Raw genomic sequence first — 15,015 nt, 5'->3', positions numbered from 1 at the left:
CAAGACGGAGTCTCGCTCTGTCCCCCAGACTGGAGTGCAGTGCCATGATCTCAGCTCATCGCAACCTCCACCTCCCAGGTTCATGTGATTCTCCTGCCTCAGCCTCCCGAGTAGCTGGGACTACAGGCACACGCCACTACGCTCGGCTAATTTTTGTATCTTTAGTAGAGACGGGGTTTCACCATGTTGGCCAGGCTGTTCTCGAACTCCTGACCTCGAGTGATCTGCCTGCCTTGGCCTCCCAAAGTGCTGGGATTGCAGGCATGAGCCACTGTGCCTGGCCTACAATTAGACTTTTTTAATAAGTGAAAAAGAAATTAACAGTATTTATAAATTTAATAGTAAATATGTATAATCAGAGTTTGAGGTTTTTTCAATGAAGGCATTTTCTTTGCATAAAGAAATTTCAGAGCTTCCAAGACCACAAACTTAAAATAAGTAAAGAAGCAGTAAAATTCTTAAAAAGACACAGAAAGATGGATTTTTGCATGAGACGCTTCTGGACAGGTAGCTATTTATTTACTTATTTCCACTATTTTCAGTAGCCAATAGAAATGGCATATAGAAAACCTACATTCTCTTAAATTACTGTAGTTTTCACATTTTTGTCTTTATTTCTAATTTATGAGTGTGGCAATATTACCTAGAGAGGACATCATGAGTTTGGGAAAAGACTTTCAAGAAAGAATATCTAAAAATTATAACCGATTCTAAGCATATACTTTAAGAAATTCAGGTTTGACTGTATCTACTTCATAAATTTATCATTATCTTTTTATAACTATTAGAACCAGAGTTAGAAAGAAGCAGTTTGACTAATATAAAAATTATGTGGATTCTGTTAGAGTAGTTCAGGTTCCTTAAAATAAGCATAGATCAACTAAAAAACTAAGTATAAAAGCTAAACAAGTGAAATTGAAGCAGTTTTATTGTAAGATTTGGAAGAGTGCAGGATGTTTATCATAGCACATTATTAATATTTATTACTATTCCTATGTAGATAAGTGATGTCCTAGATTTACAACATAGAAAAACAGGTAGAGACGTTTAGCTGTGAGTGTACAAGTATAAATCAATTAAGTGCCAGATTTTGATAATCACCAGCAGCTCATTCAAGTCCTATGTTGGAAAGTTACTCTTACCCTTTTTTTACATTACTTGATAAAGGCAATGTTTAATTACATATTTCCTGTTAACTAGCTGGTAGAGTTCATACCTAAAGTCAGTAAATAACATTAAGAACTTTTTCCAGCTGAGCAAATGAGTATGTATCTAGTTGTAAGAAATCAAGAAGAGGATATAAAATATAATCAGGATGTGGAGTCTAAAATGGAATAAGCTCTATGTCCTGTAACTTTTTTCACTTGTAATAATACTGCATTCTCACCCTGTTAAATGGAAATTTAGAGCACCCTTAAATTCCAGCATAATTAAAATTGCTATTTGGATTGAAAAAGCCCTTAGGCAACATTTATTGAATATTAGGAAATAACTTTTATAAGATTGGAATCCATTTTTTATAGAAACCAAATTTAAAAGTATACATATTTTAATATAAGTGTTGTGGTAATACACTAACCAAAATTGAACACACAGTTTTAACGCTTTTTATATTTAGTAGCAGTTGAATATATATGACATGTTTTACATAGATTAATTTTACTATTTTTCTTTATTTAAACAAGAGAACCAAATTGAAAGCTGACAGATACTGCAAATGACTGGGATTTTTGTTTCTGCCTTATCTTTTTGTGTGTTTTTTTCTGAATAAAATATTCAGAAGAAATGCTTTTACAGAGTTCTTGAGTTGTTGTGAACTTATTGTTTAGCTGGTAGCTAGTTTAACCAGGATTAAACAAGTTTAATCAGGATTCTTCATGGATGTACTTTTTAGCTAACTACAGTTTTTCACATGGAAATGAAACTTACAGTAAACACTTAACGTACCACAGAATTATTTTCTGGATTTCTGGTCCTGAAGCATGAAGTGTACTAGAAACCAATTCTTCCTGCGCTACTTGTGGAATCTTTCTTACTGGATCATAATCTTACTTTACTTTATATAATAGATGCTTAATCAGTGCCTTTAATAGGAAGTTAGAAACTCCCAATCCAATCAACAAGGCTTTGATTCTACCTCCTAAGTACTACCCAGATCACAGACAATCCAAATATCAGAACTAGGGGGCTGGGCAGAGAGGACAAATCATCTATTAGGGAGTGGGACAGAAAGTGGAAACATTACAAAGGAGCAAGTAGGCTCAGAACAGAGGGGAGAGTAATACTGGGGAAATTCCCTACTGAGGACAGGTTTGCCACAGTGGATATGTATGTGATGCTTTTGTCCTCATGGGCTGGAATGGAAGCTGATAAAGAAGTTCAGACGCTACGTGTTGCTTAGGTCTGCTTTGTTGAAGCCTCTTTCAGAGTTCCTAAACACAATATTCCCGTGGCATCTAATCCCAGTGAGTGCTCCAAATCCAGGCTGTATATCAGATGCCACGGGAAATTCTGCCTCACGACTGAGGTTGGTTCAAGCATCTGGATGATGTCAAAAGTCCACGTTGTGTGCTGGCCTAACCTGAAAGACCCTATCTAGTTCTAGCCTTTAAATTCCTTCTGTCACCAAATCTAGAGTTACATGGCATCTGTACAAGCTAGGTAGCTGAGGCATGGGATCAGCTCTATAAAGGAGCTTTTGGAGCTTTTGTTGTAGGTCTAGCTCCAACTTGGCACTCCAGTTCCAATAGCTGGACTTTCTCTCATCGTGTGTTCTGATCCTTGGATTGGGAACAAAGTAACCACTCTGATCTCACAAAGCAGTGGTTCCAGTTCCCAACTGGTGACTATTTTGCCTCCCAGGGGACATTTTCGTTTTTACAACTGGAATACGGTCTTGAAGAGTAGAGGCTAGGGATGCTGTGAAGCATGTGGCAGAATCCTGTTCCGCCCAGAATGCTAACAGTGCCAAGGTTATGGAGCCTTCCCACCCGAGGGCTTGGTCTATTCCTTGTTTTTGCCAGCTCCCTAACCCTTAAACACAACAGTTCAAATCTATATGCATAAGCATCTCCTAGGGACCTGCACGTTTCCAATATTGACTACTGAGACCCATCCGTAGAGATGCAGGCTTAGGAGGTCTAGGATTGGGCTCAAAATTTGCATTTTAACAAGTACTCCAGGTCATTCTGAAGCAAGTGATACAAACCACAGGATGAGGAACACCACCTTCAAGAGACTGAATCTTGCTTCCCAACACTAGCTTGGTATCTGAGACCATCTGCCTGCTGACTGGCTTTCCTGACACAAACATTCTGCATGTAGGCACAGTGTGTTCCTGGACTCCATGTCAACCCGTTCACCCTCATGTTCCCTTGGTTCCTGTCCCCAGTCCAGCAAGCAGAACTGATTACAGATCTTGACAACAGAAGATACAGATTTAAAATAACTTGCCTGTTCCCGTGGACTTTATCCACTAGTGAAGGAGGACAACTGGACAAGGGGAGAGGGTAGGTGGGGGCTCCTTCCCTATTCCTCCTATTCCACTTTATACAAACCCCAGCTAGACCACTGGGAGAGCAACGGGGGTTAACAATGACTGCATCTAAATATTGTCATCTGGTTCACTCTTTTTCCATCTTGTACACAAGGATATCATGAGTTTTGTTTAAATTACTGGGAATTTCGTCTGCTCAGTGTTTGTTTTGTCTGCAGCCATTCCCAGAATTCTAGGGCAAGACCAGCTTCTTTGCCAACGGGGTGAACAGGAAAGAACCCAAGTAGGAATTGCCTTTTTAAAAAAATCCCTTCCCACCCTCTTAATTACGTAATGCATGCATTTTTATAGCTTTTTTGCTCATTCCATTACCTGAGGTCAGCCACTGATATTTAACCCATCCTTAGCCTCGGAGGAGGGCAGAGGAGCACTCGTCATATTGATTTCGCTAGCGGTGACATGATTTCCTCCTGTGCCACTCAAATTCTCTCCTTCTTTAACTTGATGCTCAGTAGGTTGTGTTTCACTCGTCTTTGCAGATTGTTAGGAAGATGAGAATCAGCTTTCATTTTTGATGTTGCTATAGAGAAGACTCCATGGTAATCTTTATTTGCACAATCAACTTTTTCTTTTCCCCCAGAAATTGCAAATTCTTATGTGAGAGACAGCTTTCTGGAGTCTGCAAGCATAGATTATCGTCCCTCTTTTGATGGTAAATTTCTTATATCCTCACCAACAATAAAATACTTACATATAATTTTGGCATGTCATATTGATTGCCAACTACAAGTAAGAATATTCCTTGATTTTAAATCTAGATTAATTATGAAAATTTGAGTAGCCACAAAAAATTATTGTGTACAAATTTATAGACCTCTTCTTAGGATTAAATGAGTTAATAATAACTAATATTTATTGTGTAGTTATGGTATGGCAGAAGCTTCCTATGTACTATTTCATTTTATACTTAAAAAGATATTCCATGCAAAATGCTATAATTTCCCTATACCTCCAATTTGCACATGATAAAACTGGGCCTCGTAAAGTTTTCACCCCAGAGTTCTCTGCTTAGTAAGAAGTAGAAGGAAGTCTAAACCTAAGTCATCTGATTTCAGAGCCCATATAGTTAAAATGCTCTAAATGCAGCTTCCCATGGTGATGGTGACTATGAGAGCCTGTCACATATGATGTAGGACCCCAGTGCTTCCCTGTAACATGTGCAAGATTCCCGTGATGTCGGTGACTATGAAAGCTTGTCACATACGATGTAGGACAGTGCTTCCCTGTAACATGCGCAAGATTCCCATGATGATGGTGACTATGAGCCTTTCACATATGATGTAGGACAGTGCTTCCTCTGTAACATGCACAAGATTCCCGTGATGATGGTGACTATGAGAGCCTGTCACATATGATGTAGGGCCCCACTGCTTCCTCTGTAACATGCACAAGATTCCCGTGATGATGGTGACTATGAAAGCCTGTCACATACGATGTAGGACAGTGCTTCCCTGTAACATGCAGAAGATTCCCGTGATGATGGTGACTATGAGAGCCCATCACATATGATGTAGGACAGTGCTTCCCTGTAACATGTACAAGATTCCCGTGATGATGGTGAGTATGAGAGCCTGTCACATATGATGTAGGACAGTGCTTCCTCTGTAACATGCACAAGATTCACCCGTGGATCTTATTAAAATGGAAACTCATAGACCACACTTTGACTAGCTAAGATAGGAGCATTTAAATGGATGTCTTGGTGACAGTGCTAAGATGCTACTGTTCATGTGGGCACTGGCTCGCCATATTAACGAAGCTTAGGACCTCCAGTCCTGGCTGGAAAAGAAATACAGATACATAGGATGTGACTGTGCATATGGAATGTCTGTTGTGTTCTGGACATTGTACTAGACACTAGAGATAAAAAGTCAAATATCCCTTGCCTCTATCTGAAAGGAGCTTCCTACTCAGTGGCTTCTGACTGCAGTGTATATGTTCTCTTCTGTCCTGGGTGGGTGAGCTCTATCTCAATGTTGGTAACTGAACACTGCCCAATGGGTTTGATGAGGGAGATCATAGCTAGCTGTGCTCCCACAAAGCTATGACCATAGCATATCTCATGATGCCATTTCCCCCTTTTCAGAAGGGTCCCTCCAGTATCATACATGCTCCCCATGATTATAAATTCTTCCTCTTTGCACTAAATGTTCCTAAATCTTGCAAAGATAAAAACATAAACCACATTCTCGTCATATTAGTTATATAAATATATATGCACCCAATAGAGGAGCACCAACATTCATAAAGCAAGTCCTGAGTGACCTACAAAGAGACTTAGACTCCCACACATTAATAATGGGAGACTTTAACACCCCACTGTCAACATTAGACAGATCAACGAGACAGAAAGTCAACAAGGATACCCAGGAATTGAACTCAGCTCTGCACCAAGCGGACCTAATAGACATCTACAGAACTCTCCACCCCAAATCAACAGAATATACATTTTTTTCAGCACCACACCACACGTATTCCAAAATTGACCACATACTTGGAAGTCAAGTTCTCCTCAGCAAATGTAAAAGAACAGAAATTATAACAAACTATCTCTCAGACCACAGTGCAATCAAACTAGAACTCAGGATTAAGAATCTCACTCAAAACCACTCAACTACATGGAAACTGAACAACCTGCTCCTGAATGACTACTAGTTGCATAACGAAATGAGGGCAGAAATAAAGATGTTCTTTGAAACCAACGAGATCAAAGACACAACATACCAGAATCTCTGGGACGCATTCAAAGCAGTGTGTAGAGGGAAATTTATAGCACTAAATGCCCACAAGAGAAAGCAAGAAAGATCCAAAATCGACACCCTATCATCACAATTAAAAGAACTAGAAAAGCAAGAGCAAACACATTCAAAAGCTAGCAGAAGGCAAGAAATAACTAAAATCAGAGCAGAGCTGAAGGAAATAGAGACACAAAAACCCTTCAAAAAATTAATGAATCCAGGAGCTGGTTTTTTGAAAGGATCAACAAAATTGATAGACCGCTAGCAAGACTAATAAAGAAAAAGAGAGAAGAATCAAATAGACGCAATAAAAAATGATAAAGGGGATATCACCACCGATCCCACAGAAATACAAACTACCATCAGAGAATACTACAAACACCTCTACACAAATCAACTAGAAAATCTTGAAGAAATGGATAAATTCCTCGACACGTACCCTCTCCCAAGACTAAACCAGGAAGAAGTTGAATCTCTGAATATACCAATAACAGGATCTGAAATTGTGGCAATAATCAATAGCTTACCAATATTAGTTATATAGTAATGATAAAAGTTCCTTACTTTTCTTTCTTTTTTTTTTTTTTGAGACGGAGTCTTGCTCTGTCACCCAGGCTGGAGTGCAGTGGCGCGATCTTGGTTCACTGCAAGCTCCGCCTCCCAGGTTGACAGCATTCTCCTGCCTCAGCCTCCCAAGTAGCTGGGACTACAGGCACCCGCCACCATGCCTGGCTAATTTTTTGTATTTTTAGTAGAGACAGGGTTTCACCGTGTTAGCCAGGATGGTCTTGATCTCCTGACTTTGTGATCCGCCCACCTCAGCCTCCCAAAGTGCTGGGATTACAGGCGTGAGTCACCGCGCCCAGCCCAAGTTCCTTACTTTTCATGTGTTTAATATTTTCTCCCAGTTTATAGAATATATTGATTAAGAATAAATTTTGGCCACGCATATCTATTAAAAACTTCATGATATACTTTGCTATTTTTAAATTTCTTATGCTCTTATAAAATGTGTGTTCTGGACTCTTGTTGGCTTCCATTTCTTCCCTCTGGCTTCTGTTAGTTTAGGCTATGAGCAGAGATGGACAAGGTGGCTACTGTAATGGATCAAGGCTATGAGCATCTTGTGAAGTAGGATGTTAAATCTGTAAATATCAGAATGAATCCAAACTTATCAATTCAAAACTGCATTGTAAAACAGCTCAAAAAAGACTAAAAACACAGCTCTACACTTTAGGAGGCTGAGGCAGGCAGATTGCTTGAGCTCAGGAGTTGGAGACAAGTCTAGGAAACATGGAAAAACCCTGTCTGTACAAAAAAATATATTTTTAATTTGCTGGGTATGGTGGTATGAGCCTGTGGTCGCAGTTTTTCAGGAGGCTGAGGTGAGAGGATTGCTTGAGCCTAGAAGGTAGAGGCTGCAGTGAGCTCTGATCACGCCACTGCATTCCAGCCTAGGTGACAGAGTGAGACCCGTTTCAAAAACAAACAAACAAAAATAACTAAAAAAAACAGGTCTAAACGAAGGTGGCCAGAAAAGTAGCTCAACTTGTTCCTGTCTGGTTAAATACAAACATAAATGAACTACTTATATGCCCCAGTGGCTTCATAATGCTGAAAGCAAAGTCAATTGTTCTAGCAGGTTCTGGAAAACTTTATCATATCATGGGGTTCAATGAAAATATCAAATCATAAATGAAATAATCAAATCTGAAAGTGAATCTCGTTTCAAAGACCTCAGAAGCCACTGTGTCGGAAGCTCTTTTCAGATACAGACAAGTGATTATTTGACTCCTTATCTCTGTTGTCTAGCACAATGTCCAGAACACAACAGATATTCCATATGCACAGTCACATCCTATGTATGTGTATTTCTTTTCCAGCAAGGACTAGAGGTCCTAAGCTTTATTTATATGGTGAGCCAGTTCCCAAATGAGCAGGAGAATCTTAGCACAGTCACCTACACACTCATTTCAATGCTCTGGCCCCTTATCCAAGCTAGTCAAAGTGTGGTCTATGGTTTTGCATTTTAAGGAGATCCCCGGGCGAATCTTGTGGCTGTCAAAGGAGGAGAAGCACTGCCGAAAAGGTGAACTAATTTATCGAGGTAGGCTGGCTATTTATTTATTTATCTTGTTGATGGGAAGATTCAAATTGACATACACAATCACCCCCATAAAGATTTCAGGTAAAAAACAAACAAAGGTTTAGATATCAGATGTGTTTTACAATTACCACACCACTGTTTACTACAGCATCCAGTAGCACATTTCCAGTAGACTTAGGTGAAAATTTCTATCTCATGAGCCTTCTGTCAGTACTTTTAAACTTGGATACTCAATAAATAGTGGCCAAATTGAATCTCTTACAGGCATCTCACTCAAACTGCAGTCATACTTTCCAATAGGCCCCATAAAAATCCTTGTTCTGGAGCAATCTAATATATTTATCCACCTCTTTAGACACTTAGGTAAGTATAATAATACAAGTTTTTTTTGTGTGTGTGTATTGTGTACCTTGTGGCCTCTTGCCCAGTTTCTGCAACAACTGAAGCTGAGGCAAGTTTAATGTAAATAATGTCCAGCAATGTTAGAAATGTTGACTTTTATGTGTCCATCAGGAAAAAAGGATGAATATTGTAGAGGAAATTTTCATTCTGGAAAAAATGCATACTGTTTGAATATTACTTTCATGCTTTCCACAGATATTATACACAGATATTATATTCCAAGGGTTATGTTTCAAAGTCATCAAAAATAGAAAATACCTTTTATATTTCTAGCTGAAAATAATAACAGTAATTAGCCTACCTTTGGGGAAATGTGATAAAAATACTAATGACCATCACAACTGATTAAAAGCATAAAATGTGCAATGATTTAAACTACATGTTCTTTATATGAATTATATGCATAGAAATATAGACACATTTGATAAATTATATTTAAAGTCTGAGTGCTTTGGTAAATGATTCAGTCATCTGTAGATTGAAGGGATTACTTTTATCTGCCTTCATAGTGAGAATTAGATTTCTATTCTTTATAAAGCAGGGAATATAGATTGTGCATGGAGTAAAAGCATTCAATCATTATTAATAATGATGGTAGCGGCGCTGCAGAGGAGAAAGCCTGTCAGAGTAACGTATTCAGTTTTACATCATAATCAGAGTGTGTCGATCTCTGCTGAAGGCAGAATTAAAAAGCCCTTCAACATTTTTTAAATAATAGATGAAAAACATCTCATAGTCACTTTTAAAATTTGAATTGACGATTCCACATGACAGGAAAAGGACCAAGAACATCTTAAAGAAATACTTCACTATGGAAGTGATGTTTTAAGTGCAATTTCATCAAGGAGAAGTTTTTCCAGAAAGTCTTTTGACCTCAGGAAGAATCTCATTAGTTTACTCTGGTAAATAGTTTCTAGTAAAATGAGAAAGAGTTGACTTTTTAAAAACAATAAAAAATTTACACGGTTTAATCTAATGTTGTGATTTCGAAAGTGCTGCTTTTGCCCTCATAGTTATGCATGTGTATTTATACGCATTTTCTCGGCTCACTCAAACGCCAATAAAATACTTTACTATCCAGGCTCCTTAAAAGCCAAATTAATTTCTAAAAGTGAGGAGTGTATATATTCTGTGAGGTGTGTGCAGGTGTATGCATGATATGTGTGTGTGGTCTGTGTGTGTAGTAGGTACATGGGGTATGTATATGTGTGTGTGGAGTGTATTGTGGGTGTTATGTGTTTATACTGCGTGTAGTATGTGGGTGGTGCATGGTGTGTATATGTGCTGTGTTTGTGGTGTATGTGTGTTTGGTGTGTATGTGTACTATGTGTGGTGTGTGCATGTGATATGTGTGTGGTGTATGTGATGTGTGTGTTTTGTGTGTGTATGGTGCTGTGTGTGTGCGGTGTGTGTAGTGTTTGATGTGTGCTTGATGTGTTTGTAGAATGTGTGTGTGGTGTGGTGTATGTATGTGAGGTATGTGTTTGCTCTATGTGTGTGGCACTGTATGTACGTGTGCAGTGTGTGGGGAGTATGTGTGGTGTGTGTGGTGTGTGGGGAGTATGTATGGGGTGTGTGATGTGTGTGGTGCTGTATGTGTGTGGTGTAAGTGTAGTAGATTCATGTGTGTGGTGTGGGGGTGTGTGCACGTGTGCACATACTGTGTGGTGTGTGTGATGTCTGTGGGGGGTGTGTGTGCACATGGTGTGTACACAGTGTGTGGTGTCAGAGGTGTGCATGTGTGCACATGGTGTGTGTACAGTGTGTGGGGTGTGTGCATGTATACATGGTGTGGGTGCAGTGTGGTGTCTGTGTGTGGTGTCTGGGGTGTGTGTGCAAGTGCACATGGTGTGTGTGCATGGTGTGTGCATGTATACATGGTGTGGTGTGTGCAGTGTGTGGTGTCTGTGCAGGGTGTGTGTGCATGTGTACATGGTGTGTGTGCAGTGTGTGTGTATACATGGTGTGCTGTGTGCAGTGTGTGTGGTGTCTGGGTGGTGTCTGTGGGGTGTGTGCATGTGTACATGGTGTGTGTGCAGTGTGTGGTGTGTGTGTACATGTGCACATGGTGTGTGTGCAGTGTTGGGGGGGTGTGCAGTGCGTGTGGTGTCTTGGTTGTGTGTGCAGTGTGGTGTCTGAGGGGTGTGTGTGTGCACGTGCATGGTGTGTGGTGTGTGTGCATGTGTACATGGTGTGTGTGCCGTGTGTGTGGCTTCTGCATGTGGAGTGTGCATGTGCACATGACGTGGTGTGTGCAATGTGGTGTGTATGTGGGTGTGTGCGTGTGCACATGGCGTGTGTGTAGTGTGGTGTCTGCTGTGTGCAGTGTGTGGTGTCTGGGGTGTGCATGTGCACATGGCGTGTGTGGTGTGTGTGGTGTATGGGGTGTGTGTGTGTACACGGTGTGTGTGTGCAGTGTGTGTGGTGTCTGGGGTGCATGTGTGCACATGGAGTGGTGTGTGTAGTGTGTGTGATGTCTGGGGTGTGCATATGCACATGGTGTGTGTGCAGTGTGTGTGGTGTCTGTGTGGGGTGTGTGCATGCGCACATGGTGTGTGTACTGTGTGTGGTGTATGTGTGTGGGGTGTGTGTGTGCACATGGTGTGTGTGCAGTGTGTTTGTGTGCAGTGTGTGCAGGTGCATATGGTGTGTGTGCAGTGTGTGTGGTGTCTGTGGTGTGTGTGTGCACATGGTGTGTATGCAGTGTGTGTGGTGTGTGTGGGGTGTGTGCACATAGTGTGTGTGCAGTGTGTGTGGTGTCTATGTGTGGTGTGTGTGGTGTCTGTATGGGGCCTGTGCATGTGCACATGGTGTGCGTACTGTGTGTGGTGTATGTGTGTGGGGTGTGTGTGTGCACATGGTGTGTGTGCAGTGTGTTTGTGTGCAGTGTGTGCATGTGCATATGGTGTGTGTGCAGTGTGTGTGGTGTCTGTGTGTGTGTGCACATGGTGTGTATGCAGTGTGTGTGGTGTGTGTGGGGTGTGTGCACATAGTGTGTGTGCAGTGTGTGTGGTGTCTATATGTGGCGTGTGTGCAGTGTGTGTGGTGTCTGTATGGGGTGTATGCATGTGCACATGGTGTGTGTGCAGTAGGTATGTTTGTGGGGTGTAGGCAGTGGGTGTGAGGGGTGTGTGTGCATGTGCACATGGTGTGTGTGCTGTTTGTGTGGTGTCTGTGTGTGGGGTGTGTGTGCATGTGCACACGGTGTGGTGTGTGCAGTGTGTGTGTTATGAGTGACTGCTTCTCTTAGCATGTGGACATCAGTCTTCCAGACCAGCTTTCTCCACGTGTCTGGGAACATAAGAAACAAGTTTCTGCAATAATTGTTACACAGCTTTTCCAGAGAGGGACCAAATCTCTGTCGTGAGTGGGTATCTGCATCATTTCGCGGGAGGGAATGTGACGTCCTGGCTTGGCTCACACCCTCTGTGGGTTTAGGCACAGGTTCCTGCTGGATCCCTCACTGTGGCCAGAGAGGGAGGGCTCTGCTTCACCACAGGGCACCAGAAGAGGACTGGTGCGCGGGAAGACCAGGTAATCATAATGCGATTAATAATAGCAGTAATCATACTGTTTTATACATTGTATATGTCATAAGGATTTTAACTTTCATGTAACATAATTGCTGTAAAAGTTTCCCCAGTTTGTTTTGTGCTATTTACCTGGTGTTAAAATGTATAAGAATTTACATTTTAGGTACGTTAGGTTTATTCCTTTTTATATGGTTTCTGTTTGAAATTTTTATTTTAGAAGACATTCATTCTCAAGGTCATAAAACACACACACACATCTAATTTTCTTTTCTCTCTCTCTCTCTCTTTTATATTTAATACTGGAATTAACTTTTATGTAAGATGTAGGACCATGATGCAATTCTGTCATTTTATATTCTCAAATCATTACCCAATATTTTAATACCACAAATGGAACAATCGCTCTGTTTTGTGGGTTTAAAATGTTACCCTGTCACTAGATAAAATTACACTCAATTTCTGTGTTTTTAATTCTCTTTCATTAATGTGTTTATTTTTGTGCCATTTCAAATTTGTTTAATTTTGGATAGTGATAATAATCTTAAATATCTTATAGTAAATTTTATAATAATGGCTCTCATTGTATGTGTGTGTTCAATATATGGATTTAAAATCACATGTTCTTGTTCGAAAATATTTTTCTTGGAATTTTTATTGGAATTTGAGCATATTTTTAAATGATTTACAGCAAACTAAAAAGTTAATATTATCGAGTCCTGTCATCCAGAATGTGACATGCAAATTCCTCAGACCTCTTTTAATGCCATTTAGTCAGAATTAATATGTTAAATCAATATAAATTAGTATAAATGAGTATAATTAATGATTAAAATAAATTAATGTGTTTGGCTCCACGTTTCTGTCTTCTGCCTTCTATCACTGATGTTTTATTCCTATCCTTGATGTTTTCTATAGTTTCTTTTATTATGTCTTTTTCTGTCTTGTGATTTGAAAACTATATGACACATTGTAATGTTTAATTTTTCTAATTTTTTGCTTTTAATTTTAACTAATTTTATTTTTTAGAGAAGTGCAGGTTCACAGCTAAACGGAGCAGAGAGTAAAGACTTCTCATATGTCCCTTTCCCCACACACAGCCTCCGCACTACAGCTTCCTGCCTCACAGGAGCACACCTGTGACAACCAGGAACCTACCTTGATCCTTCATTATCACTCAAAGATTACAGTGCACATTCACGTTTACTCTTCACGTTGTACGTTCTGAGTCTTGACAAAAGTATAATGGCAACAGGATGTTATTCACTGCTAACAGGAGATGAACTATCAAGCCACAAAAAAATACATGGAGGAAACTTAAATGCATATTGCTAAAAGAAGAAGCCAATCCGAAAAGTCTACGTACTGTTCGATTCCAATTATATGACGTTCTGGAAACGGTGAAACTATGGGATCAGTAGAAAGATCAGTGGTTGCCATGGACCAAGGGGAAGGAAGAGATGGATACACAGAGCACAGAGAATCTTCACGGCAGTAAAACCATTCTGTATGATACTATAATGGTAGATATATACATTTGTAAAAATCTATCGTAACTTTTAATCTTTTAAATTACATTTTTTTTTTTGATGGAGTCTTGCTCTGTCGCAAGGCAGGAGTGCAGTGGCACGATCTCGGCTTACTGCAACCTCCGCCTCCCGGGTTCAAGCGAGTTTCCTGCCTCGGCCTCCCGAGTAGCTGGGACTACAGGTGCCCGCCACTGCGCCTGGCTAATTTTTGTATTTTTAGTAGAGACTGCGTTCACCATCTTGGCCAGGCTGGTCTTGAACTCCTGACCTTGTGATTCACCTGCCTTGGCCTCCCAAAGTGCTGGGATTACAGGTGTCAGACCGCACCTGGCCGTTTTTGTTTTAAGAACTGCAGACAAGCTGGGTGCAGTTGCTCAAGCCGGTAATGGCTGCATTTTGGGAGGCTGAAGTGGCTGGATTGCCTGAGCCCCAGAGTTCAAGACCAGGTGGGCAACATAGTGAGATCCCGTCTCTACAAAAAAAGTATTAAAAAACATAGCCAGGCATAGTGCTGCATGCCTGTAGTCCCAGCTACTCAGGAGGCTGTGGTAGAAAAATCACTTGACCCAGCAGTTTGAGGCTGCAGTGAGCTATGATCATGCTACTGCACTCTGGCCTAGGCGACAGAGCGAAACCCCATCTCAAAACAAAGAACAACCAAAAACCTAGAAGCACACCTCAGAGATAGTGTGGGTTTGGTTCCAGACAACTGCAGTAAAGCAAATGTTACAAACAAAAACCTACAAGCACACCTCAGAGATAGTGTGGGTTTTGTTCCAGACCACTTCAATAAGGCAAATGTTACAATCAAGTTAGTTGCATAAACATTTTATTTCCCAGTGCTTATAAAAGTTATGCTTAAACTATATTGTAGTCTAATGAGTATTTAATAATTATTAATTAGTAATTAATAGAATGTCTAAAAAACTGTGTACATACCTTAAGTTAAAATACGTCAGTGCTAAAAAATGCTAATGAATATCTGAGCCTTACCAAGTCATAATCTTTTTGCTGGTGAGAGTCTTGCCTCTATATTGATGACTGCTGGCTAATCAGTGTGGGGGCTGCTGAAGGTTGGAAGCATGTGTCAATTTTTTAAAACAATGAAGTTTGTTCCTTTCACAGAAGATTTCCCTGTAGCATGTGATGCTGT

The 15,015-nt window shown here is 40.3% G+C and overlaps 1 protein-coding gene across 4 annotated transcripts in view; it reads left to right on the top strand.

Moving 5' to 3' along the window:
* The window catches only part of LOC129138259 (protein FRG1B-like), a 39,895-nt gene extending 25,717 nt beyond the window's left edge, over positions 1-14,178 (top strand). For 2 of the 4 annotated variants that reach the window (XR_010154554.1, XR_010154551.1), the window contains exons 7-9: positions 5-507; positions 8,329-12,337; positions 13,363-14,178. The gene's annotated coding sequence lies outside the window, so the exon portion shown is untranslated. Of the gene's footprint in view, positions 1-4; positions 508-3,391; positions 4,741-8,328; positions 12,338-13,362 lie in introns of those variants that run through there. The other 2 variants (XR_010154552.1, XR_010154553.1) reach the window with 2 other exon arrangements.
* The last annotated feature ends 837 nt before the right edge of the window (positions 14,179-15,015 follow it).

This window comes from Pan troglodytes, chromosome 22 (genome assembly GCF_028858775.2).
Source record: "Pan troglodytes isolate AG18354 chromosome 22, NHGRI_mPanTro3-v2.0_pri, whole genome shotgun sequence".
Classification (NCBI taxonomy): Eukaryota; Metazoa; Chordata; class Mammalia; order Primates; family Hominidae; genus Pan; species Pan troglodytes.
Note: the sequence above shows the minus strand (reverse complement) of the source record. Positions and strands in the feature narration are given on the sequence as shown.